This window comes from Budorcas taxicolor, chromosome 4 (assembly GCF_023091745.1).
Source record: "Budorcas taxicolor isolate Tak-1 chromosome 4, Takin1.1, whole genome shotgun sequence".
NCBI lineage: Eukaryota > Metazoa > Chordata > Mammalia > Artiodactyla > Bovidae > Budorcas > Budorcas taxicolor.
The window spans coordinates 27,569,993-27,596,955 of NC_068913.1; the positions used below are offsets into that span (position 1 = coordinate 27,569,993).

At 38.2% G+C, this 26,963-nt stretch overlaps 1 pseudogene; it reads right to left on the bottom strand.

Annotated features, from left to right (window-relative positions):
- Positions 1-14,041: 14,041 nt before the first annotated feature.
- On the bottom strand, positions 14,042-14,465 carry LOC128047057 (40S ribosomal protein S19-like; annotated as a pseudogene).
- Between the last annotated feature and the right edge of the window lie 12,498 nt (positions 14,466-26,963).

A 26,963-nucleotide genomic window follows, 5' to 3' on the forward strand; every position in this document is an offset into this window, starting at 1 on the left:
GAACACTGCAGTGGGTTGCCATTTCCTTCTCCAATGCATGAAAGTGAAAAGTGAAAGTGAAGTCGCTCAGTCGTGTCCGACTCTTAGCGACCCCATGGACTGCAGCCTACCAGGCTCCTCCGTCCATGTTATTTTCCAGGCAAGAGTACTGGAGTGGGGTGCCATCGCCTTCACCAAGAATAGTGGAGTGGGTAGCTATTCCCTTCTCCAAGGGATCTTCTCAACCCAGAAATTGGACCTGAGTCTTCCACATCACAGGCAGATTCTTTACTGTCTGCGTCAGCAGGTGCTAGTGCCTGACAAATTAAAATTTTGCCTCATAGAACTTTATGGAATGTTTTTTCTAAATATGTCTGATTTGCACTTGCTTGAATCCATGGATGCAGAACCCATGTGTATGGAGGGTCATTTTATCATGGCAGTTTGGACTTTATGATAATTATTTAGTTTTAACCTTTTTAGAAGATAGTATTGATAAGATAAATTTGGCTGAATAGGATAGAAAAAACTGAAATAGTGGTGAAAGAAAAATACTCTCTCCCTCTCAAAAGCATTTCAGAGGTAGCAGTCTAGGGCTATACAGTTTGGTGGTCCTGTGACGTCATCAGTGGCCCAGGTATCCTGTGTTTCTGGTTTCTATCCTTAACACTTAGTACATGAGTTCTAGCCATTATATCTGTCTTTTCTGTGGAACAAAGGAGGAAAGTGGGAAGAGTAAAAGTGCTCCTTTCCCAGCTGAGTCAACGTACTGCACAGGCATTCCTGGAAGAAACAAGCAATGACTTCTGCTTGGCAGCTGTTTCAAGGGAGTTTGAAGAATTTCCTCTTTTAGCTGAGGTCATGAGTAGTTTTCTGTGGTCTACAAAAACAAAGTATCTATCTTCTGCTTTTTCGTTACCAAATAGAAAAACCTTGTTGTGAAAGACATATTGGTACCCTTCCTTCAAACTTACCCTTATCCCTCCCTGTCTGCATTTCCCATACCATCCCTACTTTTGGATGGAGTAGCCAAAAAAAGGAGCTGCGTTCAGAGATGGAATCAGGGTGGGCGGACAAGTAAAAAATACATCAATTACTTCAGAATGTAAGTGCCATGGAAATAATAAAATAGATTAAACAAGGAGCAAGAATAAGGTGAGTAGACGAGTAAAATTTAGAAGGGATGACAAGAGAAAGGAGGGTCTTGGAAGAAGGGGGAATTGGGGCTGGATCAAGAAGGTTTGTAGGAAGGTAAAGGGTAGTATTACTACTATAGGGCTTCCCTGGTGGCGCAGTGAAGAATCCGCTTGCAATGCAGGAGACCTGGGTTTGATCCCTGGGTTGAGGAAGTTCCCCTGGAGAAGGGAATGGCCACCTACTCCAGTATTCTTGCCTGGCAAATCCCATGGACAGAGGAGCCTGGCAGTCCTTATAACTTGGTGGATGAGACTGCATGTGAAATCTGGTCCTTTCTTCTTGTTTCTTTTCTATCCATAAGCCACTTTGCTGTTGTAGTTCAGTTACTAAATCTTGTCCGACTCTTTTGTAACCCCATGGACTGTAGCCTGACAGGCTCCTCTGTCGATGGGATTTCCCAAGCAAGAATACTGGAGTGGATTGCCATTTTTTTCTCCAGGGGATCTTCCTTGACCCAGGGATCAAACCCATATCTCCTGTATTTGCAGGATTCTTTATTGCTGAGCCACCGAGGAAGCCCCATAAGTCACCTTATAGAGCCAGAAAAGAATTTTCACTGATGGGTCGTGTAGGGGAAAGGAGTGATGGGAGCCAGGTCCACCTAGACATTTCCTCCTTTAGTCTATTAATTCCTGACTTATTAAACTGATTATTGCTTCATATGATAATCTGATATGATCAAACCTCATTAAAACAGCATTGCTAACATCCCATTAGAAACTCAGTTAGTACAATAGGTCTAGGCAGTAAGGGCAAATATCAAGTATAATCGTATTCCTTGCTTTCACTTGTGGTAAAATGATAACATTTTGATTTTAAAATCATCTTGTTCAACATTACATATGAATGCAATTGTAGCGGTTTTACAGTAAGGATTTGTCTTTTCTAAAGCTGACCATTCTGTTTTCTTGTAGGAGGATTTGGGTCCTATTTAAGTCTTATGAACTGTTTTTGATGATGTAAACAGTTCATCACGTAGTTCTCCCTTGCTTTATGCCACAAGATGTGACAGAAGTAATTAAAGTATCAGGCAAAAGAAGCCAGATTTCTGGTACACAGTTGCCCACCTCACCATGTTATATTTATGGTACCAGGATGAATATTGACTAAACCCACTGAACCCACAGTCAAATTTCCATTTCCACTCAGTCTACCTTGATCTATTAATGGCTCCTTTTACAATGAGAAGAGTCTGGATGCATTCGCTTTAGATAATTATCTATGTTTGTGAAATCAATTTGGACTCATGCTGGTCTGCAGCCATGTCAAGAAGAAAGGAGTTTGTAATTTGCCCTTAGGGCTCTTGATTCATCTCCTTGTGTGAGCAGCCTGCCAGCCAGCCCTGTGTTGGAGAGGAAGCTCTTGGACTGGAGTCTATGTGGTTTGGCACAGCCTGCTGTGAACGTGTAAGTGCCAGTAAGCAGTGCTGGGTTCCAGGGCGGCATACTCGTTGTGATCACAGCCTGATCACTATCAAGTCTCTAGCAGGACCTGCTTCAAAGGAACCTTCCTTATGATTTGAAGGAAAGCAGCCAGTGGAAAGCAATCTAGAAAAATTAGCTGGCATTGCTGTGTGTGATTCAGCCTGGGATAATTCCTATGAAGGGAGAGACGGTAGAGGCAGTGGTCTCACGTATTACAACAGAATGACTGTTGAAGGTTGCCTCTGCTCCATACTATGTTTTAAATAAACAAGTATGCATTCGTTGCATTATGACAGTGTTTGAATCACCATGGGGGATTATAAAGACATAAAAGACAAACATCCTGACCTTTGATGAGCTGCAGTTTTATTGGGGAGACAAGATAAATATACATGAAAGGGGGGGAAACACATGAGATACTTTATGATAAAGAGCTGAATAACTAATGTGGTTTGTACTGTAATTGCTGTGAGAGCTCAGACAAGGTTTTGCATTTTCTGTTTTTCTTTATGAGTTTACAGTGTAATTGCTTCATCTTGTGGATCGTAGAGGAAGCACCATTGAATGTGTCCATCGGTAAATGAAAGGCAAGGGGGTGTATTCATTCAGCATATACTTGTTGATGAAGAAATGACTTACGTTCACTGAGAGATGGAGTCCATAGAGGCAGGACTTGTAACATGATCTTGTGTGACATACAGCGCATTAGATGTGTCAGAGCTTCATTCTGCCAGTTCAGATGCTTGTAAGGCCAGATGGGCTGAAGCCAACTGAAGATGAGGCCGTGCTGCCTGGTGAGGCCAGTGGAATAGGCCTCACTAGAGAGGGCTCACTGAGAAGCTCTGGGATGAATGCAGGCTTAGTGTTGACGTGTCTTCAGATGTTTTTTCAAGAGGAGCCAGAAATAACAATTTTTAAAATTTTATTTTTAATTGGAGGATAATTGCTTTGCAGTATTGTGTTGGTTTCTGCAAACATCAACACGAATCAGCCATAAGTATACACATGTCCTGTCCCACGTTAAGCCCCTCTCCCACCCCATCCCACCCCTCTAGGTTGTCACAGAGCACCCAGTTTGAGCCCCCTGCATCATATAGCAAATTACCCCTGTCTGTCTTACCTATGGTAATGTATCTGTTTCAGTGGTACTCTTTCAATTTGTCCTTCCCTCTGCTTCCCTCGCTGTGTCCACAAGCCTGTTCTCTATGTCTGCATCTCCATTGCTGCCCTACAAATAGGTTTATCAGTACCATCTTTCTAGATTCCATCTGCTTCTGTTCAGTCAGTTCAGTTCAATTCAGTCACTTAGTCATGTCCGACTCTTTGTGACCCCGTGGACTGCAGCACTCCAGGCCTCCCTGTCCATCACCAACTCCTGGAATTCACCCAAACTCATGTCCATTGAGTCGGTGATGCCATCTAACCATCTCGGCATCTGTCGTCCCCTTCTCCTCCTGCCTTCAGTCTTCCCCAGCATCAGGGTCTTTTCAAATGAGTCAGCTCTTTGCATCAGATGGCCAGAATATTGGAGTCTCAGCTTCAACATCAGTCCTTCCAAAGAACACTCAGAACTGATCTCCTTTAGGATGGACTGGTTGGATCTCCTTGCAGTCCAAGGGACTCTCAAGAGTCTTCTCCAACACCACAGTTCAGAAGAATCATATATTTGTTTTTCTCATTCTGATTTGTTGTTGTTGTTCAGTTGCTAAGTTGTGTCTGCTCTTTGTGACCCCATGGACTGCATCCCACCAGGCTTCCCTGACCTTCACCGTTGGCTTTACTTCACTCTGTATAAGAGGCTCTGTGTTCATCCACCTCGTTAGAACTGACTCAAATGCATTCCTTTTTATGGCTGAGTAATACTCCATTGTATGTATCTACCACAACTTTTTTATCCCTCAGAAATAAGAATTTTGAGTTGAAATTTACTCACACTGAAAGCACTTTGTTGGAGCTGGATAGGAGAGGTGACTGCACTTTGCAGCCCACACTGTGAGCCTATCCTTGCCAAGAGTTGTCCCAACATGGTGGCCTTGGCAGCACTGATTTTCCATCCAGCACCAGTAATGAGATAACAGATTCTAGAAAGCACTACACTGGAAAAATGCTAATCAATATCTGAAGTGCCCGGTTGCCTTAGATTAGACATAAAATAAGAGACAGTATTTGCAGTAATTTTTGAAGCAAATTGTATCCAAATGGAAAATAGGAACAATAATCTTTCCAAACACCCTCTCTAGTATTTCTTTAATTTGAAGAAGTTTGACCTGAGCATCTCTTCTTGGTCTGCACTGATAACTCACTGCAGGACCAAGCCATGCGATTTGCATGGAGCTTCTCGATGTCAGGAATACAAGCAAAGCCTCCTGTGCTCTCATGGGCTGTTGAGCAGAGGTAACAGATGAGTAACAAAGCAGTGTCATGTTTCCTCTGCCTTTACTCGAAACTGAAGAACTCAGGAGCCTAAGGAAATCCACTTCCCTTTCTTTCCTGTCTTTGATTTTTTTCATACACCAAACAAGATAGAAATGGATGCTCGGGGGTGAAGTCACAAAAACCCTATCCACTCCTCTTGGCAGGAACAATAGTTAAAATCAGAGTCTGCATCCACACAGTGAAGATAGCAAACACTGGCTTCTGCTGAAACTCTATCACTTGCTGGCTGATTTCCAAGTTGACTATCAGTCTTCTCTTGCTACCCTTCTTATTTAGCTCTCAAAAAGAAATTATGTGCAAATTTTTAGAAATGCACACTGGATAAATTAATACTATGTTGTTCTCCATTGAGCTTTAAGCTCAAGTTTTGTTTCTGATGACTTTTATTTTACCCCAATAATGTGTATATTTTGAAAGGGAATCAGAGCTCTCGAGAGAACACTTTTGTAACTACTGTTTTTTTCTTTTTTAACAGATCTCTAAACTTCATACCAAAAGTTATTTTAGACTCAGTGTTTCTCCTTTTCCAGACTCCTGAAATATTCCATCATGTTGTTTACAAAGTATTTGTTTTTATATCTTTCTTGTTGTGCTTTCAGTTATCCAAAGTGTTCTATTCTTTCTCTCCTGTCATTCCTAAAATGTGATTTGCATAGACTTTGTGCAGGATTATATTTTCTTGAGTAAGGTGATGGCCTTTTGTTAGATTTGGACAGGATGGAGTAGAAGCCCTTTGTTAACCAGTCTTGACTGCTGTTGATCAGCTTATCTAAGTCCAGCTTCAGCTCACCACCAAAAAGGCTCATAAATGATTTATCAAGAGTCACTGTACCAAGTGATACTCTGTAAGGCTCAGTTGTATTCAGAAGGATTCAGAAATGGAGAGTGGCTATGGGATAAGCCTAATCAAAATATCTTTATCTAAGAGATCAGAAGTTACCTGGAGAAAAATTCATCATATAAGGGATTGGAGGTGTACGTGTTTGATCCAATTCAGTGTCCTAACATTAGAGCAAAGGGAAATTTGGGGTACAGTTCCATCTGTGTTATATACTACATGGATACAATGTATCCATGTAGTATGTAGTAGTATGTAGTATGTATGTAGTATGTAATGCTACTTTTGTTGTCCTTTCCACTCTCTTTTTGTCCTGAACATGTATGTCTGTGATCTTCATCAAAGGCCTCCTGGTATATTGTTTATAAGACAAGCTTTAAATACATATAAACAGTGTTATCTGCAATTTGCAATTGAGAGATAATACACCAAAGATAAGTGACGGAATTACTTCAGTCAAATAGAGCTTGTTAATTAAAAAAAGAAAGCTTGCCAATATAGTTGGAATAATATTACATTTATTTGGAGAAAATGGTATCTTTAATAATATTAAATTTCCCATTCAGAAACATGTTGTGCCTTCCAATTTATTCTCATCTTTTTGTACATATTTTGGTAAACATTTTAAAACAAGTATTGTTTTATTATGTTATATATATATATTTTGCAATTTTTTCCTTCTGTTTTATTTATTTACTTATTTTACTTTACAATATTGTAGTGGTTTTGCCATACATTGACATGGATCCGCCACGGGTGTACATGTGTTCCCCATCCTGAAGCCCCCTCCCACCTCCCTCCCCATCCCATCCCTCTGGGTCATCCCAGCGCACCAGCCCCGAGCATCCTGTATCATGCATCGAACCTGGGCTGGTGATTCGTTTCACATATGATAATTTACATGTTTCAGTGCCATTCTCCCATATCATCCCACCCTCTCCCTCTTCCACAGAGTCCAAAAGACTGTTCTATACATCTGTGTCTCTTTTGCTGTCTCACATACAGGGTTATCGTTACCATCTTTCTAAATTCCATATATATGTGTTAGTATACTGTATTGGTGTTTTTCTTTCTGGCTTACTTCACTCTGTATAATTGGCTCCAGCTTCATCCACCTCATTAGAACTGATTCAAATGTATTCTTTTTAATGACTGAGTAATACTCCATTGTGTATATGTTCCACAGCTTTCTTATCCATTCATCTGCCAATGGACATCTGGGTTGCTTCCATGTCCTGGCTATTATAAACAGTGCTGCGATGAACATTGGGGTACACGTGTCTCTTTCAATTCTGGTTTCCTTGGTGTGTATGCCCAGCAGTGGGATTGCTGGGTCATATGGCAGTTCTATTTCCAGTTTTTAAAGGAATCTCCACACTGTTCTCCATAGTGGCTGTACTAGTTTGCATTCCCACCAACTTTTAAATTATTCATTTTATATATTTATTTTATATCCTGGTATCTTATTGAATGCCTTTAATAGTTCTTCTCAAATGGACACATCTAGTAAATAAACAATAAGAAAGACTTTCATGAAATTTAAGCTTGAGAGAGCTATAATCAGTAAGCTTAATAGAGCCTGCGAAATTCAGGGAGAATGTTCAATGGACATTTTCTTATGTCCATTGAATATGTATAAACCTAATCTTGTATTTGCTGCATAGAAAACCTTAAAATAAAAATTCATATATACTAATGATTACTATGTTTATGTGATAATATACTAAAATTAGGGATCATTACTGTCTCTCTTGTTGAGTGTCATAGAGTAAGACCTAATACGTTAGGAGAAGAAAATGGAAAACCTAGCATAAATATTGGTTAAAAAAAAGGTATAAAGTTCTTTCTTTTATGATGATTCATTTTATAGCTAAATCATTCAGGAGACTTAAAATTTTTTTTTATTTTATGTTGAAATACAGTTGATTCACAATGTTGTGTTAATTTCAGGTGTGTAGCAAAGTGATTCAGTTATATAAAGACATATCCATTCTTTTTCAGATTCTTTTCCCATAGGTTTTATAGAATATTGGATAGAGTTCCCTATGCTAGACAGTAGGTCCTTATTGATGATCTCTTTTATCTATAGTAGTATGTACATGTTAATTTCAAACTCCTAATTTATACCTCCCCCACCTTCATCCTTTGATAGCCATAAATTTGTTTTCAAAGTCTGAGTATGTCTGTTTTGCAAGTAAGTTTATTTTTTTTAATCATGTTTTAAAGTTTCTGCATGTAAGCAGTATTGTGATATTTGTCTCTTACTTCATTTACTATGATAGTCTCTATGTCCATCCATGTTGCTGCAAATGGCATCGTTTCATCCTTTTTTATGACTGAGTAGTAGTCCATCATGTATATGTACCACAACTTCTATATCCATTCCTCTGTCAGTGGAAATTCTGGTTGCTTCCATGTCTTGGCTATTGAAAATACTGCTGCAGTGAGCATGGGTGCATGTGTCTTTTCAAATTATGGTTTCCTCCAGATATATGATTAGGAGTAGGCTTGCTGGATCATCTGGTAGTTCTATTTTTAGTTTTTTAGGGAACCTCCATACTGTTCTCAATAATGGTTGTGCTAATTGACATTCCCACCAATGATATAGGAGGGCTTCTTTTTCTCCACTTTCTTTCCAGTATTTATAGACTTATAGCAAGTGTACACTTGCTGGCTGTTGTGACCAGTGTGAGGTACTTCATTTAGTTTTGATTTGCATTTCATTAATAATCAGTGATGGTGAACATCTTTTCATGTACCTTTTGGCTGTCTGTATGTCTTCTTTGGATAAATGTCTATTTAGGTCTCCCATCCATTTTTTGATTGTTGTTTTTTTTTTTTAATATTGAGCTGCATGAGCTGTTTGTGTACTTTGGAGGTAAAATATTTTTAATGATGATGTAATTGTAAATCTAGATCATTTGGGAGACTTTATTTATTTTTTTAATAATCAAAATCAATGATTTGGGCCTGCACTTTAGATTTTCCCATATGCCCTCTTGTGTCCTAAAGGGAAAGAAAAACAGATTTTGTCAAGGAAAGAGCTAAATTAATAGAATAGCTGATGAGTTCTAAGATGTTTAATAATGCCATTAGGAGAAATAGAAAGTCTTATACATCCAAAAAGAGAAAAATGAAATAAAATCCAAATTTTAAACACAATGCATTTAATACCACTTAATATTAAAAAGCTTCTTTGTCGAAGATAAGGTGTCCATAGGTGTGTGGATTTATCTCTGGGCTTTCTATTTTGTTCCATTGATCTATATTTCTGTCTTTGTTTGGTGGGAATGCAAACTAGTACAGCTACTATGGAAAACAGTGTGGAGATTCCTTAAAAAACTGGAAATAGAACTGCCATATGACCCAGCAATCCCACTCCTGGGCATACACACCGAGGACACCAGAACTGAAAGAGACACATGTACCCCAATGTTCATCGCAGCACTGTTTATAATAGCCAGGACATGGAAGCAACCTAGATGTCCATCAGCAGATGAATGGATAAGAAAGTTGTGGAACATATACACAATGGAGTATTACTCAGCCATTAAAAAGAATACATTTGAATCAGTTCTAATGAGGTGGATGAAACTGGAGCCGATTATACAGAGTGAAGTAAGCCAGAAAGAAATACACCATCCAGTATACTAACACATATATATGGAATTTAGAAAGGTGGTAATGATAACCCTGTATGCAAGACAGCAAAAGGGACACAGATGTATAGAACAGACTGGTGGACTCTGTGGGAGAGGGTGAGGGTGGGATGATTTGGGAGAATGGCATTGAAACATGTATACTATCATGTAAGAAACGAATCGCCAGTCTAGGTTTGATGCAGGATATAGGATGCTTGGGGCTGGTGCACTGGGATGACCCAGACAGATGGTATGAGGAGGGAGGTGGGAGGGGGGTTCAGGATTGGAAACTCATGTACACCCATGGAGGATTCATGTTGATGTATGGCAAAACCAATACAGTATTGTAAAGTAAAATAAATTAAAAATATTAAAAAACTAACTACCTAAAAAAGTGGGTCAAATTGCTCTTTTAAATTAATCATTAGATATTAGTTTGGTTTTGGTTTTTTTTGTTTGTTTGCTATCAAAGCCTGTGCCTTACATCGTAATAAATACACTAAAGGAAAGCAAAAAAATTTAAAAAAAATCAAATTTAGATCAACATTTATCTAAAATTTATTTAGATTCCAAGTGTTTAATCTGTATGAGGCTGGAAAACAATATATGGTTTTTAAAAAATATATCAAATAGATTTATTTTTAATTTCAAGCCATGTTTAGTAGGCATTTCAAAACTTTATTTTTATATATGTATATCCATTAATCATTTAATATTTGCTAACCACTTTTAGTATACTAGGAACTCTGCTGTTGGGGACACAAGCAATTCCTGCTCTCTTAGTCTTCATTCTACTTAGGGGATGATAAGGAAGAGTAAATTAGCATTTGTTAGGTTGTATTAAATGTCTTGGAGGAAAAAATAAAGCATAGAGAAAATCGTGAGTACCTCACAGGTGGGTAGTATGGCACGTGGTTTGCAACTTGAAAGTGGGTGTTCAAAGCAGAGCTTACTGTATAAAATAATTAATCTGTAAGGATATGTTGCAAAGCTCAGGGAGGATAGCCAACATTTTATAATGATTTTAAATAGAGTATAATCTACAAAAATTCTGAGTCTGTTGTATACTTCAACCTAATATAATATTGTAAGTCAACTATGTGTTGTTATTTAGTCACTAAGTCATGTCCAGCTCTTGCCACCCCATGGACAGTAGCCCGCCAACTATACTTAAAATGAAAACCAAAACAAAGAAGACCTCACTGAAAATGTGAAATTTGAAAGACCTGAAGCAAGTGACAAAATACACAGACAAATATAACTTAGATTTCACCTGTTTTTCAAAAAGTTAAACTGAAATGCTTTGTAAGTATTTTAAAATGGCAGTGTTGGAATAATTTATCCCATTAGTTATTCCATGAGGGGCATGTGTACCGTCCACTGTGGACCTGTGATCATCTTAAAAGATGGCCTGCAGCATCCTGATGATTCCCATTTTATTCAAGGCGATTTTAATATTCAATGTGACTTTCCTTCATCTTTTTGAAAATGAGGGCTATGGTCTTTTTAGGGACCTAGCTTTAACCACTTAATGACTTTAACAAGCAAGAACATTCCATTCTCTGATCAGAATAATAATATCAGGAACCAGGCAAAGAATCCAACCGAACTGAGACCCGAGTTAGTGCTAGTTCTCTTGAGTCTCCTTGTGACCCTAGGCAGCACATTTGATGTCTCTGGGTCTCAGTTTTCTCACCTGCTAAGCAATCAGTTTGTGTCCTGGGATCCTTCAGGTTTCTTGTAAATTGTAACAGTTTATCATTTCCCAAATTGTGTGATTTCATCACACATTTCTGTGCCTCTTGCTAACATAAAGGGTTTCAGGATAATAACTGTTCTGTGGGAAGTTCTAGTGAGTGACTCAGCAGACCAGGCTAGGAAACCTGAACACGCCTCTCTACCTGTGCCCGTGTGAATCATTTTCTTGGATTTTCAGCTGTATTCACTTACTGTAGAATTTGTTAGTGCCCTTGGCAAAGTCCTTACCCCATTGCTCAATCAGCATGCCAAACTGCTTCATCTCCTGCTATTGTTTTCCAGAAATTACAGCTGCCCTACATGGCTGCAAGCAGTGCTTTGAAGTGCCCCCCACACCTGGGGTTATGCTGTTTTATCTCACCATGCCCAGATTTCGGGAATCCTAAAATAACCCTTTGTCCCCACCCAGTAGCTCAGTGAAAATATGCTGTGGTATGTCTTACTTAATTCTATGAGAACTGGCACTGGATGGCATTATTTACTTGTTTTTTATGTTTATCTTGGAGGGAAAGGATATGTATCAGAGCTCAAGAGTCCAAAGTACAACTTTACATTGTTTGAATTCCTCCCGCATCTACAAAGTTTTCTGAATACTTGGACTCACATGAGTTCCCCTGCCTTCTTAGAGGAAGGTATAGCATTGGTGGTAGCCAAATGGAAATGAACAAATTGAATTTGAAATCGAGCTTCACATCTTATTGGCTGGTTATTTGGAAAAGTACCAGTATGATTTCATTTCTTTTAAAATATCAGTTGTCATATTCATATCACACATTTTTTGTGCAAAGTAATGGAAGAGGATGTATGTAAAACAGTCAGTCACTAAAGTACCCAACATTTGAAACATACTAATTTCTCCTTTTGAACTTTTTTTTTTCCAGTATCTAAGCTGAACACAGTGTTTTATAATTATTTCACATACATAAATGTTGTCTTATTAATCTTCTCATAAATTTTGTGAGAAAATGACCAATATTACATAGTTTCTTGGGGTCCCCAATGCAGTGTCTGGTCTACTTGTGACTTTATTAAATTAGTAATTTTAGACTTAGACTTAGCACAATACCAGGCATATAGTAACTGCTCAATTAGGATTTTACGAATGAGTGGGTTTCAATGATTTGCTGCATTTTAAAAATTTGTAGGTCTAATTTCCTGTGTCTAAAGTTTTCTTTCAGTTGAAATTCTGTTTGATAAGAGGAATGATCCTTGCCTAGACCTACCATGACTTATTTTAAAATACCTCTAAAGTCAGGGGCCTCTCAATCCCACATTTCTGGTATATTAGGTCCTGTTCTAGGACTTCAGGATTGCCTAGAAAGGGATATTCACATGCAAGATTATGTTTTAAATAATATATGAAGTTCCCAATAGGCATATGGGAGATATATCTAGGCTTAACCTAATGCCAATGTCAGCAATGATCAGAATATTAACATAACTGGCAAAGGCTGAAGAAGATAGTGTTCTTTGGATTACTCATTCTAGTTTTAGCAAATAACAACTTTTCAAATAGTTTGAAGGAAAACTTCTACTGGAACTTTGCTTTTGTATCCAAGAATTGCAATGTGAATGATTGTTTAATGGTTTGCCATTTAGAGGGCTTAAAATAATTATTTTCTCTGCACGGAAAAAAAAAAAAAAAAGATAGGCCAAGGTGCCAATCATCTAACCACATACCTAAGATAAATTTAATGTTTTGAATAAATCTGAAAGAAATTTATTTTGTTTAGTCCAGCAGTCTCAACTTTGGGTAAGAATCAGTTGAACAATTTTTTAAAATTGCAGTTGGTCTGAGGTGGAAATTGGGAATCTGCATTTTAACAGGCATTCCAGGTGATTCTGATGCTTACCAATCTATTGATGTCAGTAAGGAAACTCAGTCTTAGCCTCTGCACTGCTTAGGAAAGAGCATGTGGGTTTTATAGGCAAATGGAACTCAATTCAAGTTCAAGATCTTCCATTTACTATCTTTGTGTGTGAGTACTGGAACATATATAACCTCTTTGAACTTCAGTTTCCAACTGTAAAGCTGGATAACTCTTACCATATACGTGTGATTTTATCTAGAGCACTTAAAAATTTGTTTTACAGCAGGTCCGTTTTGGTTATCTATTTTAGATATAGCAGTGTGTGCATGTCAATCGCAAACTCCCAATCTATTCCTTGCTGCCACACTTTACCCCTGGTAACCATAAATTCATACTCCAAGTCTGTGAGTCTGTTTCTGTTTTGTGAATGAGTTCATTTGTATCATTTTCTTTAGATCCTGCACATAAGCCTTGTTGTACTGCCTGACTGACTTCACTTAGTATGATAATCTGCAGGTCCATCCACGTTGCTGCAAACGACTTTATTTCATTCTTTTAAATAACTTGAGTAATATTCCATTGTGTATATGCACCACATCTTCTTTATCCATTCCTCTGTCAATGGGCACTTAAGTTGCTTCATGTCCTGGCTGTTGTGAACGGTGTTGCAATGAACACTGTGGGACATGTATCCTTTTGAACCATGTTTTTCTCTGGATATATGCCCAGGAGAGGGATTGCTGAGTTACATGGTAGCTCCAATTATAGGTTTTTTGTTTGTTTGTTTTCTAAGGAATTTCTATACTGTTCTCCATAGTGGCTGTAACAATTTACATTCCCACCTACAGTGTAAGAGGGTTACATTTTCTTCACACCCTCTTCAGCATCTATTTTTTGTAGATTTTTTTGTTTTTTTTTAAGCGAATGAGGCAATTTATTAACCCAGCATCATTTGTCCTAATGCTTTTTGCTGGCAGCTGCCACCTGTCCAGTGATTCTGTCCCTGAGGCGTCAGTTTGTGGCCCCCATCTTGGTCCTTTTCCACCATTTTCAGCCCCTCCAGGGCTTGGAGGACCCGCTGGGCCACGCTCTTGGAGCCTCTGCTGAAGTGGCTGGGCATGACACTATTCCTCTGACACCCCCCATAGATCTTGGTCATGGAGCCAACCCCAGCGCCATCCGGGAGATACAGGTGCTATGCCATGGAAGCAGCTCGTGTGTAGAACCAGTTCTTATCATAGGGAGCAAGTTCTTTATGCTTGGCCAGCTTGACGGTGTCCACCCATTCAGGGACTTTGAGCTTCCCGGACTTTTTAAGTAAGGCTGCCAGAGCTCTGACGAACTCCTGCTGGTTCACGCCTTTTACAGTAACTCCAGGCATCGTGCAGCCTCTGTGCTGTCAGCCAGGGGAAAGCTGTTTGTAGATTTTTTGATGTTGGACATTCTGACTAGTGTGAGGTGGTACCGCTTTGTAGTTTTGACCTGCATTTCTTTAATCATTAGTGATGTTGAGCATCTTTTCATGTGCCTCTTGGCCATATGTATGTCATCTTTGGAAGAAATGTTTGTTTAGGTCTTCTGCCCATTTTAAATTGGGTTATATTAATTCTAGTAGGGAAATACATTGTGCATGCATTGATATAATGTCCTAGGCTCGGTTAGTTCCTTAATTCTTCTGCAGTCACTCAGAGGTAGAAACCTTGAACACTGCCAGTAGTGGGAACATGGTCTCTAAATGGGTCATTCACTTTTGAATCAGATCAGAGTCCCTTGAATGTTACCATAGGCAAAAGTTGTTGAAGGAAACGTATAGTTTTATACACTTGATTGCTCTAAATTTTAATATAAGAAAAGACCTCATCTATTTCCGGCTCTATAACTCTACTTAAGTCATAGTGTAATTCCCCATAAGAGAGACTTGAAGTGATTACTCAAGCACTCAGTACCTGTAAGTTGACCTGTTTTGAGGCTTCCTGGTTTGTCTGCTGCTAATGCAGGTAGAAGCTGGAGGGCTTAATGATCAAATTGTTCTACAGCTCGTCTGGAGGTATGAGAGTACTTCGTTGTACTCTGAAGGTTACCAAGAAGGGTTCTAAGGGGAACCCAAGCCCCAGGTAAGACTCTCTGAATTATCACTAACTTGGTGTTACTCTCCATCCCTCTGTGCAAAGCTTTACTGATGCCCCAGAGGTTGATGTTCTTCACACCTTCCCAAAACCTTGATTTGTACCTCCGCTGCCTTACATAAATGTACTGGACTTGATCATTTGCACATATGTATCCCACTGAGGACATAGATTTTGGTTCACTCCTTTTTAATGTCTGTTAGAAGGACAACTGTCAGACATTGAATAAATGAATTAATAAATGATTATTCTTAGTTATATACCCACTTCCTAGACTGAGTGGTTCTCTCCTGTGTTAAGCTTCTGTATGGAATTGTACAAATGTTTTGCCTTAAAAGGGCTACTTTAGTTCCCTTTGTAATATGTAGTTCCTTTGGAGTGAATGAGCTAAGAGTATTTTATTCACTAGTGCTTCAGCATTAAGAGAAGAAAATACTTGCCCTGGTGATTTCTTAAATTAGATGAAAAAGATTTTTTGTTTTCTACTTTGCATTGCAATGCTTCAGAAATCATTTTAAGAGATATGTATATCTTTAAGAACAGGTCTTAAATCCCAAAAGGCCAAGGAAATATTTTATCATAGTTTCAGATTTATTTATATAGGTTTTACAGTTAGCTCATTGCCATCAGGAAAAGCAGCTCAGACTTCCAGAGCCGCCTTCTAAGCAGTTACATCCAAAATATGTAAAAGAGCTGTTTCAGTGTTGAAAAGTTTTCTTTATAAAATGCTGAAACATTTTTATATTAATAAATGCTATTTTGAAGTTTATCTATTTTGTAAAAATGCTATAAAATGCTGAAAACACCAGTCTGAATTAAACTTGGAGCTATGCAGCAAAGATAAAAATGCCATCTCTCTGGAGAACTTGATACTTTCTTGATAGGCTTGAATAGCTGTGCTTAATCGTAGTATGCCTGAAATCAAGTCAGCTTGCACCTCTACCTAGACTTGAGGGACATCCAAACTATAACTTACCTGCCTTGATGTCATATTTCTCTCTCCATCAAAAGGTTTTAGTCTATTTTTTTTAAAAAGGAATTTAGTCAATTTAAATATGTTAACTCAGTACTAGGAATGAAGTGAAGTGAAGTCTCTCAGTCGTGTCTGACTCTTTGTGACCCCATGAACTGTAGCCTACCAGGCTCCTCTGTCCATGGGATTTTCCAGGCAATAGTACTGGAGTGGATTGCCATTTCCTTCTCCAGGGGATCTTCCCAAACCAGGGATGTAACGCGGGTCTCCCACATTGTAGACAGACGCTTTACCATCAGAGCCACCAGGAAATACTAGGAATACTAGGAAATACTAGGAATAACTCCCCTTAATTAAGAGAATTTTGTCCCTAAACCTCATTATACTATTTTCATTTAAATTAGATGAAAGCAAAACTAATTGTACCTTTAAACCTCTCGCTTATATCTCCAGATGATAAATGTGCCAGTAACATTAAAGAGAGAGGCATGATAGAGTTGAATCCATTGTTTAGTTGGAAGGTAGTTTATTAGTAAGCATTGAAAAATCATCCAAGGAGGGATCACAGGCAGGAACATGAGACTCTTAGAAGAGCTGTGATGGTAAATGATGATCTCTCTGTGAGAGAATCTGATCATTGTTACAGTGCTGCGTGTGCAGGCATGAATGAGTACTTAGAAATATCCATTTAGGAAATGGTAAAGCAAAAGTCAACTTTGAGATTCTTAGATAAGAAACAATACTCTTAAGCTTTACCAGTGCCTCCATTTTCACTCAGGTTACAGCCAATTCACATGTGGGTTGACATTTTATTTTCATTGTTATACTTGGCCCAGAAGAACTCTTACAGCAGGAATTGTTTCTGTTTCTCATTGAAAGTTGGGATATAAAAAAATTAACTGGGAATCATTGTGAATACTAGTATTTAGAATCATTTGAGTATGGATCTTTGGAAAATACTTTGAGGTTAACTTATTTTGGGAGTGTAAAACATAGGTAGGAAAATACACAAATCATATGTACAACTTGATGATTTTTTTCCTCACAAAATGATGACTTCTATGTGAAACCTACACCCAGATGAGGAAAGAGACCATTATTTGCACCGAGAAGACTCCTTTTTTTTTTTCCCCGTTTCAACTGTTAATCCCCAAAGATAACCACTATCCTGATTTTTCTAACTTCATGTAATTGGAATCATACAGCAAAGATTTTTTTCTCCCTGATTCTCTCACTTCATATATGCATGTGAGATGCATCCACACGGTTGCTATAGTTAATATTCTTTTTCTTATCACTATGTGGTTATCTATTTTATCAGTGTATCATAATTTATTCATAATTCTACTGTTACAGACTCTTGATATCCCTATTTGAAAGCTATTGCAAATAGCGCAGCATAAACATTGTCATTGTCTTTGTAGTAAATATGTGAGTGCCTTTCTCCTGTGTACAAGTCTAATAACAGAATTGAGGGATTATTGGATCTGTGTTTTTAGTAGTTTGAGTAATTTCTGCGAAGCAGGAAGAGTGCCATTTGATTCATATCCACTCCAGCATTTGATATTGCCTGTTTTTTAAAAATGGAGTGTTCAATTCAGTTCAATCTCTCAGTCGTGTCCGACTCTTTGTGACCCCATGAATCGCAGCACGCCAGGCCTCCCTGTCCATCACCAACTCCCAGATTTCACCTAAACTCATGTCCATCGAGTCAGTGATGCCATCCAGCCATCTCATCCTCCATCGTCCCCTTCTCCTCCTGCCCCCAATCCCTGCCAGCATCAGAGTCTTTTCCAGTGAGTCAACTCTTTGCATGAGGTGGCCAAAGTACTGGAGTTTCAGCTTCAGCATCATTCCTTCCAAAGAAATCCCAGGGCTGATCTCCTTTAGGATGGACTGGTTGGATCTCCTTGCAGTCCAAGGGACTCTCAAGAGTCTTCTCCAACATCACAGTTCAAAAGCATCAATTCTTCAGCACTCAGCTTTCTTCACAGCCCAAGTCTCACATCCATACATGACCACAGGAAAAACCATCTCTTGACTAGACGGACCTTTGTTGGCAAAGTAATGTCTCTGCTTTTGAATAAAAATGGAGTGTACAGTTTATCTATTCTCAGTTTTAACTTGTATTTACTTGATGACTCTTAAAGCCTCTTTTTGTGTATTTAGGAGCCATTCTAATAGTTTCTTTGTAAACTGCTTTTTCAAGTCTGTTACCTAGTTTCCTATTTTGTTGTTTGTATTTTTCTTAGTGATTTGTAGGAGTTATTTATATTTTCTTTACACACATTCTTTGACAGTACATTTATAAAAATGTGTTTTTGTACCTACTATAGAGTTTATCTGTTTGGTTTGTAATGATGTCGTCTTCTTTTGGGGAACAGAAATTATTTAAGCTAAGTCCAATTTATATTTTTTCCTTTCTTCTTTAACATTTTTAGAATCTTATTTAAGAAACACTTGCCTATCTCAGGTCATGAAAATATTCTCCTGTTTTCTTAACAAAAGCTTTCGTGTTTTGCATTTCATATTTAAATCTACAATCCATCTGAGATTGGTTGTTGTGTCTGATGTGAGACAGGGATCACACTTTATTGATTTTTTTTTTATATGACTAGCCCATTGATCAGTACCCATACTGAAAAGACCATCCTTTCTGGAAAAGACTATTTTTTACCCATTGTACTGCAGTGTTACTTTGTAAAAAAAATTAAAAATGACTGTGTATGTGTGTAAAAATATTAATATATGTATTTACAGATTTTCAGTTCTACTTCACTGGTCCATTTTTTGATTATCCTCATTCCAAAATCACACTGCCTTAATTACTATAAAATTTAAATGTCTAGCAATTTGTTAGTGTAATTTCCCCAGCTTTGTTTTTCTTCTATTTTTATCTTGGCTCTTCTCAACCTTTTTTTCATTTTCAATAAATTTTAGAATCAAATTTCAACTGACACCAAGAAAGTACTGAAATTTGTATTGTATATATGAGTCAGTGTGGACTGAATTTACATTTTTACAATATTGAGTTTGACAGCTCTTGATTATGGTATATTCCTACTTCTGTTTACATCCACTTTGACTTCTCTCACTAATGCTTTGTCCTTGCATATTTTTTGTTGGATTTATTCCATCAAAGTTATTATTTAGGTCTTACTATAACTGACTTTGTGTTAAACTTTTTTTATTTTATATTTTTATTCTGGAAGATAAAACACAGTTGACTTTGTATAGTCATCATGTATCTAGAGATTTTGCTCAGTTCACTTTTAGACAGATAGCTTGAATGTAGATTATTTTGCTTTGTTTTTGCCATTTTCTCTGTACACTTATCAAGTCACCTGAATATAATGAATTATTTTGCTTTTATTTTTAGTGCCTTGCACTGGCAACTCCTTTTAGTATCGTAAAAAGTAAAAGTGGCAATACCAGGTAAGTAATAAGAGTCTTATTACTGGTCTCAGGAAATTATTGAGCATTCTACACTATTTTGAAAGTTCCATTCTATATGCAGTTTAAGAGTTTTTATTTTAAATTAATGTTGAATTACCTGAAATGTTTGCATGTATTAAGAGGACTATGCACTTTTTCTTCTTTTCTTTTGCTAATTTGCATCAACAGTAATTTATTTTTTAATGTTAAAATGCCCCTGCATGCCTCGAGTAAGTCCAGTTGTTAATGACGTATTATTTTTTTATCAAATATTCTTTTACATGGCAATTTACTCATGAGAGACACTAGGTCAAATGTTTTTACCCCTCTTTTAAATAAAGTTGAGCTTTTTTTACATCCTAACTCTTTTGTTGCTTTTGACATTTTAACTCTTTAAAAACCAAAAATTTAAAATATTCATTTTTGTGCTAATTTTTATAGCAGATATAGTCACATAGGTAATATCTTAGAATGATTATTCCAAGCACCAGTGTACTGCTGCTGCTAAGTCACTTCAGTCATGTCCAACTCTGTGCGACCCCATAGACGGCAGCCCATGAGGCTCCCCCGTCCCTGGGATTCTCCAGGCAAGAACACTGGAGTGGGTTGCCATTTCCTTCTCCAATGCAGGAAAGTGAAAAGTTAAAGTGAAGTCGCTTAGTCGTGTCTGACTCTTAGTGACCCCATGGACTGCAGCCTACCAGGCTCCTCCATCTATGGGATTTTCCAGGCAAGAGTACTGGAGTGGGGTGCCATTGCCTTCTCCAACCAGAGTACTAGTACTGTGTAAATAAAACAGACTCTTGTGTTGTTACACTTTGAGTAATCTGGGTTTCCCCAATTTCTCCAGACATCACACCTTTTTCTTAATATGTAAGCAGTAATAGAATCACTATCTCACTGTCTACAAAATGCAGTCTTTGGTGAGATTTTACTCCAAGAATATATTTTAGTTGGAAATTTTTGCCTGAACTGGTTTCTGAACTCATTTTCTTAAAATGTTCCAGAATAAAGTCTGTTCTTTACCTTTGCATAAGCAAAAGTCCCATTTTGTGTTTTTCCTTAATTAGATGTGTTATTTGTATTCAAAGGGGAATCCAAACTTCCACAGAAAATGTTAAAAACTGAACTCTAGTGAATTCTATTATTAACTTGTCTTTTCCATTTAATCGTGATTTCTATCATTTACATATATATTTTTTACTTACGAGTTTTCTTTATATTAAGCATTTTTACATAAAATATTTGCATTTAAAAATGGGACACAGTTGACAGAAACTTAAGTAAAACGGAAAAAGTATAGAGTAATATGAAAGTTGCTATGTATAATGGTATTGCAACAAAATGATGGATAGAAAATAATCGTAGGCTAAAACTTCTGTAAAAGTCTGGTAATTATATTTAATGGATGTAAGTGTCTTTATACTCTGTTTGTTGTTGTTTTTCTCTTTTTTGGTTCTAACATAGTTTTGGATTGTATGGTTGCAAGAAACGTAAATTCACTCCCCGTAGTGGAGAGAATAGAAAACCTACGGTCAAGACAAATAGGCAAATGCAGTTATCCATAAGGGAGAAATAAAGTGCCAGTGGGCCACAGTAGGACTGGAACTAGAAACCCAAAAGTTAGTTTATTCTTCAGTTCAGTTCAGTTCAGTTCAGTCGCTCAGTCGTGTCTGACTCTTTGCGACCCCATGAATCGCAGCACGCCAGGCCTCCCTGTTCATCACCATCTCCCGGAGTTCACTCAGACTCATGTCCATCGAATCCGTGATGCCATCTAGCCATCTCATCCTTGGACATCCGATTTGAAAAGGCTTGTCTCTGTTCAGTTTCATCTCTGTATGATTTCACCTTAGTTTTTTACATGGTATAGCATGGCTACCACTACATCTCGTATTTGTGTGGTTTTGGAATTTGTATGCTTTTGTTATTTCAGATATTTCAGTTATTAAGGAGGAAAGCCTCTTGTTGTTCCCTTCTTATGCTTCCACATGAGGATCTTCCACCTCTATCTTCTTCTTTTATACTTTCTTGACTCTATCTTGCAACGAGGGGGAATTATTTCGCTTGGTTTGTTTGAGAGGAGTTGTTGAGATTGCTGTGCTAAGCAGCCACTTCACCACTCTCTCTAGATCTCCCTGCCTGTGGCCAGGGTGCATTATCTGCTCTCACTCACAGGGATCTGCTACATAAATAGGAAGTCAGTAGTATTCTACCTGTGCCAGTTCGTGCATGGGTAAATAACTGCTCAAGTCCACTTGTGCTGCCCTAACAAAATGCCACAAACCAAATGGCTTATAAACAACAGAAATGTATTTCTCACAGTTCTGGAGTCCAGAAGTCCAAGATCAAGATGCCTGCAAGTTTGGTGTCTGGTTAGAACCCACTTCCTGGTTCATAGACTGCTGTGTGCTCTCATAACACAAGGGGGCCAAAAAGTTCTCTGGGATCTCTTCTATACAGGGACTAATTCCATGATTGAAGGCTCCATCTCATACCTAATCAACTTCCAAAAAGCCTTATCTCCTAATACATCACGTTAAGGGGTTAGGATAGGAATTTTGGAGAGATGTGCTGTGCTTAGTCGTTCAGTTGTGTCCGACCCTTTGTGACCGTATGGACTGTAGCCCACCAGGCTCCTCTGTCCATGGGGATTCTCCAAGCAAGAATACTGGAGTGGGTTGCCATGCCCTCCTCCAGGGGATCTTCCCAACCCAGGGATCAACCCAGGTCTCCCGCATTGCAGGTGGATTCTTTACCATCTGAGCCACCATAATCATGTTCAATTTAGGAATAAATTTTTAGCAAGCCCATTTGGCTTTATATATAAAGTCATAATCCCCAATTAGCTTTCCTAGTAGTAAAGGTGATATTTTGAGTTCTATTTTTCTGACTGTTGATTCTATTTCTCAGCTGGTTCCAAAAGAACAGAGACCTACTAAAAATCCTACACAGAAAGAAAATATGGTCCATTTGTCACATGATATAAAAACAATTAAAATGTTAAGACTGAAATAAAAAATAGTGCTTATATATGCAGATGAAAATATAGATCATATTTATGAATTTGAATATGGAATGATTTTGTAAGGAAGCAAGTTAAAATGTAAAAACTAGCCTCATATATGACCATAATAAAATAAAAATACCTGGGTCTCAAAAAAAATACATAATAAACAAAGTACAAAAAACCCATCAGAGTGAAGTAAAAAATTGTAGCCTGTAAACATAACACAAATTCCTATAAATGAGAAAGAAAAAACAACCCATTAGAAAAATGGGCATCATATAAAATATATCCTGGCTAGTCAGGAAAGTATGATTTATTTCTACCACTAGTTCCACAAGGAAATACCAGTTATAATGAAACACTAGTTCCACAAGGAAATACTGGTTATAATGAAATACTAGTTCTACAGTGAGATACTAAATTGGTAAAGTCCCTTTAGATGGCAGTTTGGCAATATTGAGTGAAGCTATAGATGTACACGCCAAATGACCCTGCAGTTTCATTTCTATACCCCTCTTCCAGATGTTAACAAAGAAACATGTATAGGTATGTTCATAATGACAGCATTTATAGTGGTAAGTCTGTGGTTCTAGGAGAGGGGATTAGAAAAGTACATTATGTCAACACAAAAGAACACTATATATCAGTGAAAGTGAGTGCATCTGAGGGATCAATTTCACAAATATGATGTTAGTTGAAGAAAGCGAGTTGCAGAAACATTTATATATATTATGTATAATAAAAATATGGGGAAAATAAAGGACAGAATGATATTACACCAGATTCAGGTAGTAATTTTATATCAGAAAGGGAAAATAATGGAAACTGTTGAAATGATTTTATTTCATAAAGTGAGTGGAACATTCATAGACAATTATCATGTTGCAAGCTATACATTTTCTAATGTCCAAGATATTTTATAGTTTTTGAAGGAAAGGCCTTATCCTGAAATCATAGGTGGTAAGACTTGTGAAATAAGGATTTTTATCATAATACATGCAGCCACAGTCCTGGGATTACTAACACTTGCTGGCTCCTAGTTGCATACTGGACAGAAGTCAAATATCCTAGCATGGCATTGAAGGTCTTTTACATTAGGATCTCTCTTTCTGTCTTCCTTCCTTTTTTCTCTTCCTCACTTCCTCTCTTTCTTCGCTATGCTGGGTCTTAGTTGCGTCACATGGGGTCTTTAGTTGTGGCGTATGAATCTTAGTTGTGGCATGTGGGATCTAGTTCCCTGACCAAGGATTGAACCCAGCCCTCCTGCATTGGGAGAGTGGAGTCTAAGCCACTGGACTACCAGGGAATTCCCAGAATCTCACTTTATTTTCCACACTTACTCTTTCTTTCCTCCTTATAGCGTATGTTCTGAGTATCTAATAAATCGTTTTCAATTCCTTGAGTGTACTCCTTTTTAATGCTTTCAATTCCTCCTTAACTTTTGATCATCTTTCAAAACAGTTAAAATATTGCCCTTGTAAAAATACCTCCAGTTTTCACACTGTGTTACATACTTCAGGGTGTTGTTATGGGCTTATATATCTGTGTTCTCCATTAAAGGCAGCTTGTGGAAGGTGCAACCACATCTTACTTGTTTTTGCTGCCCAGTGCTTGGCATAGTAGGTGCTTGATATTAGAAGAATAAATTATTAGAAGAGATGTTGAAATGTCAAAGTTGAAGCATTTGTTGCTAAATTAGTGACACAGCACTGAGCAGGATGAAACTTCAGAGGCCGTCACTGTGTGAGAGTGGTCTGAAAAGATTCCATGAAAGCTCTTGGCCTTACTCTTGGTCTCAGAGGGTGGGTAAACTTTGCAGTCATTGAGAAGAGAGGTAAGCTTCCCAAGCTGAACCAGTACGGAGAGCAGAAGTTTGGACAAGGGGAAGCCATTCTTCAGTCTGCAGATTTCAATGCATGTGCCGCCTCTTTAGGGAGCTAGTAACTTTATCTTCTGGGTTCTATAGAAACTGCTCACGTTTCCTTACTATTTAAGGTAAAGGTAGAGACTGTGTTAACATTTCAGCTCCATGGAGAAAAAAAGAGAAAAGGAGATACATAGGAGATGGAGCTAAGCAAGGATTTGTGGTCTCAGAATGTAGTCTCAGCCTGAGCCCATAGAGAGCTCTGGAGTGTGAGTAGCACTCAGAATTAATCTCTCCTCAGGGCAAGCAGGGGATCCTTTTATATACTCAGGTCAGTCTGTTATTGATAACAGGCTGTTTTTGAGAGGGGTCCCATCCCTGGAGCAAGAGAACTTCCATTTGGCTGGAGGCACTTCTCTTAGAGAGGGGTCAGCTGTGACTATGAGCTGCTAACACACCCAGCAGCTGGGAGGTGAGTGTTCTTGCCTGCTAAGGGGGATCTAAGCAAGGGACTACTTTAAAGATCTGCTCAGACACCCTCTTGCAAGTATCTATTTTCCCACTCTTCTGCTGCGGCCCCACTTTGTATCATGCGGTTGTATCACTGCCCCCATCTGCTGGGCCACTCATACTGCTTTTGCTGACACTATCACTTTAAAATAGATCCTGGTCCTTTGGGCACTGCTGTGTGTCAAGGTCCTCGGCACCCTAGCCACTCCTGGATATCGCCATTTATTGCATTGCTCTTGATGCTGTAGCTTTCTGGGTGTCAATTTCTATTCAAGGTCAAAGCTTGGGAAGAAATCCCCTTGTATTCTGTTACATTGTATTTGTTAATTGGTACCCAAAGCAGAAAAGATTGTACTCCAGTTTTTAGGAGTAAATTGTAGAGCTACTCTTTTGCTTTCTCTAGCACTTACCCAAACATTACCCAAAGTCTTCGGTAATGACCACCGTTCTGTTTTTGAAACACTATGATCTTCCCAGTTTTCTGCTCCTTTAGGGTGTGTCCTGTCCCCACTGATCTCACAATCCCTCTTGCAAATGGACACTTGGTAGGCCTGTGCCATCAAAGATCCTACCACATATACAGTTTCTAGTAGTGGCAGAATCATGTCTTTAGCTACATATGCAAAATTCAGATTAAGACTAAATTATGTGACTAGTTGAAAGGAGTTAATTAACTCAGTGACTGTTCTGGGGAGAAGCACTGTATTAGTTTCTGTTCAGAATTCCACGATCGGAATGTCTAGTACTTTCTTTTTTTTAATATAAATTTATTTATTTTAATTGGAGGTTAATTACTTTACAATTGTATTGATTTTGCCATACATCAACATGAATCCGCCACAGGTATACACATGTTCCCCATCCTGAACCCCCCTCCCCCCTCCCTCCCCATACCATCCCTCTAGGTCATCCCAGTGCACCAGCCCCAAGCATCCTGTATCCTGCATCGAACCTGGACTGGTGATTCATTTCATGTATGATATTCTACATGTTTCAATGCCATTCTCCCAAATCATTCCACCCTTTCCCTCTCCCACAGAGTCCAAAAGACTGTTCTATACATCTGTGTCTCTTTTGCTGTCTCGCATACAGGGTTATCGTTCCCATCTTTCTACATTCCATATATATGCATTAGTATACTGTGTTGGTGTTTTTCTTTCTGGCTTACTTCACTCTGCATAATAGGCTCCAGTTTCATCCACCTCATTAGAACTGACTCAAATAATATCTGGATGTCCTATCCTTCTAGGCAAATAGAAAACCAATGAGCTGTGAATGGAATGGCTTCTGCGATAAGGCATTCATTTACCAGTGTCATTTCTAGGCTGAAGCATTTAATTATGCATGTGAGACCCGCTTGTGCTTTCGTGCCCTGCTGCAGCAAGGATGGAGGAGGCTCTGGGGTGCAGCTGGGGGGCCAGTGGTTGAAACAGTCTCCACCGTCATACTCAGAGGACATTGTGTAAATGAGAAATAAGAGAAATGGTTTTTCTTGAGTTAAGCCATTGAGATTTGAGTATTGTGTGTTAGTACAGAGTAAACTTAGCATATCCTCACTAACAAAAACAACTGCTTTTATTTCCTTCTCATTCCCCATTTAACAACCACCAAAAAATGGTCTCTATAATGAAGGAGCTTTCGGTGAAGACTGCAAGTTATAAAACTTCATACTCATAAATTTTCCTTTCAACTCCATTTCTCCTTTGCCTCCCCTCTTCTGTCACCTGGTATGCTTCTTAAGGAATCTGTGTGTTTGAGTAGAACAGTTTCATAAAAAAAAATACTAAACATAAAGTACATTCCAGATGGTTAATCTGCCGCAGTTATAAAAATAAGCAGAATATCTGAGTTGCAAAATGAGTGATTGGTATAACTTAGGAAGTCAGTAATCAGGTCAATTGTATAGCTCTAGAAAGCCAAACATTTCAAACTCTGCATCTTTGTGTGTGTGTGTGTGTGTG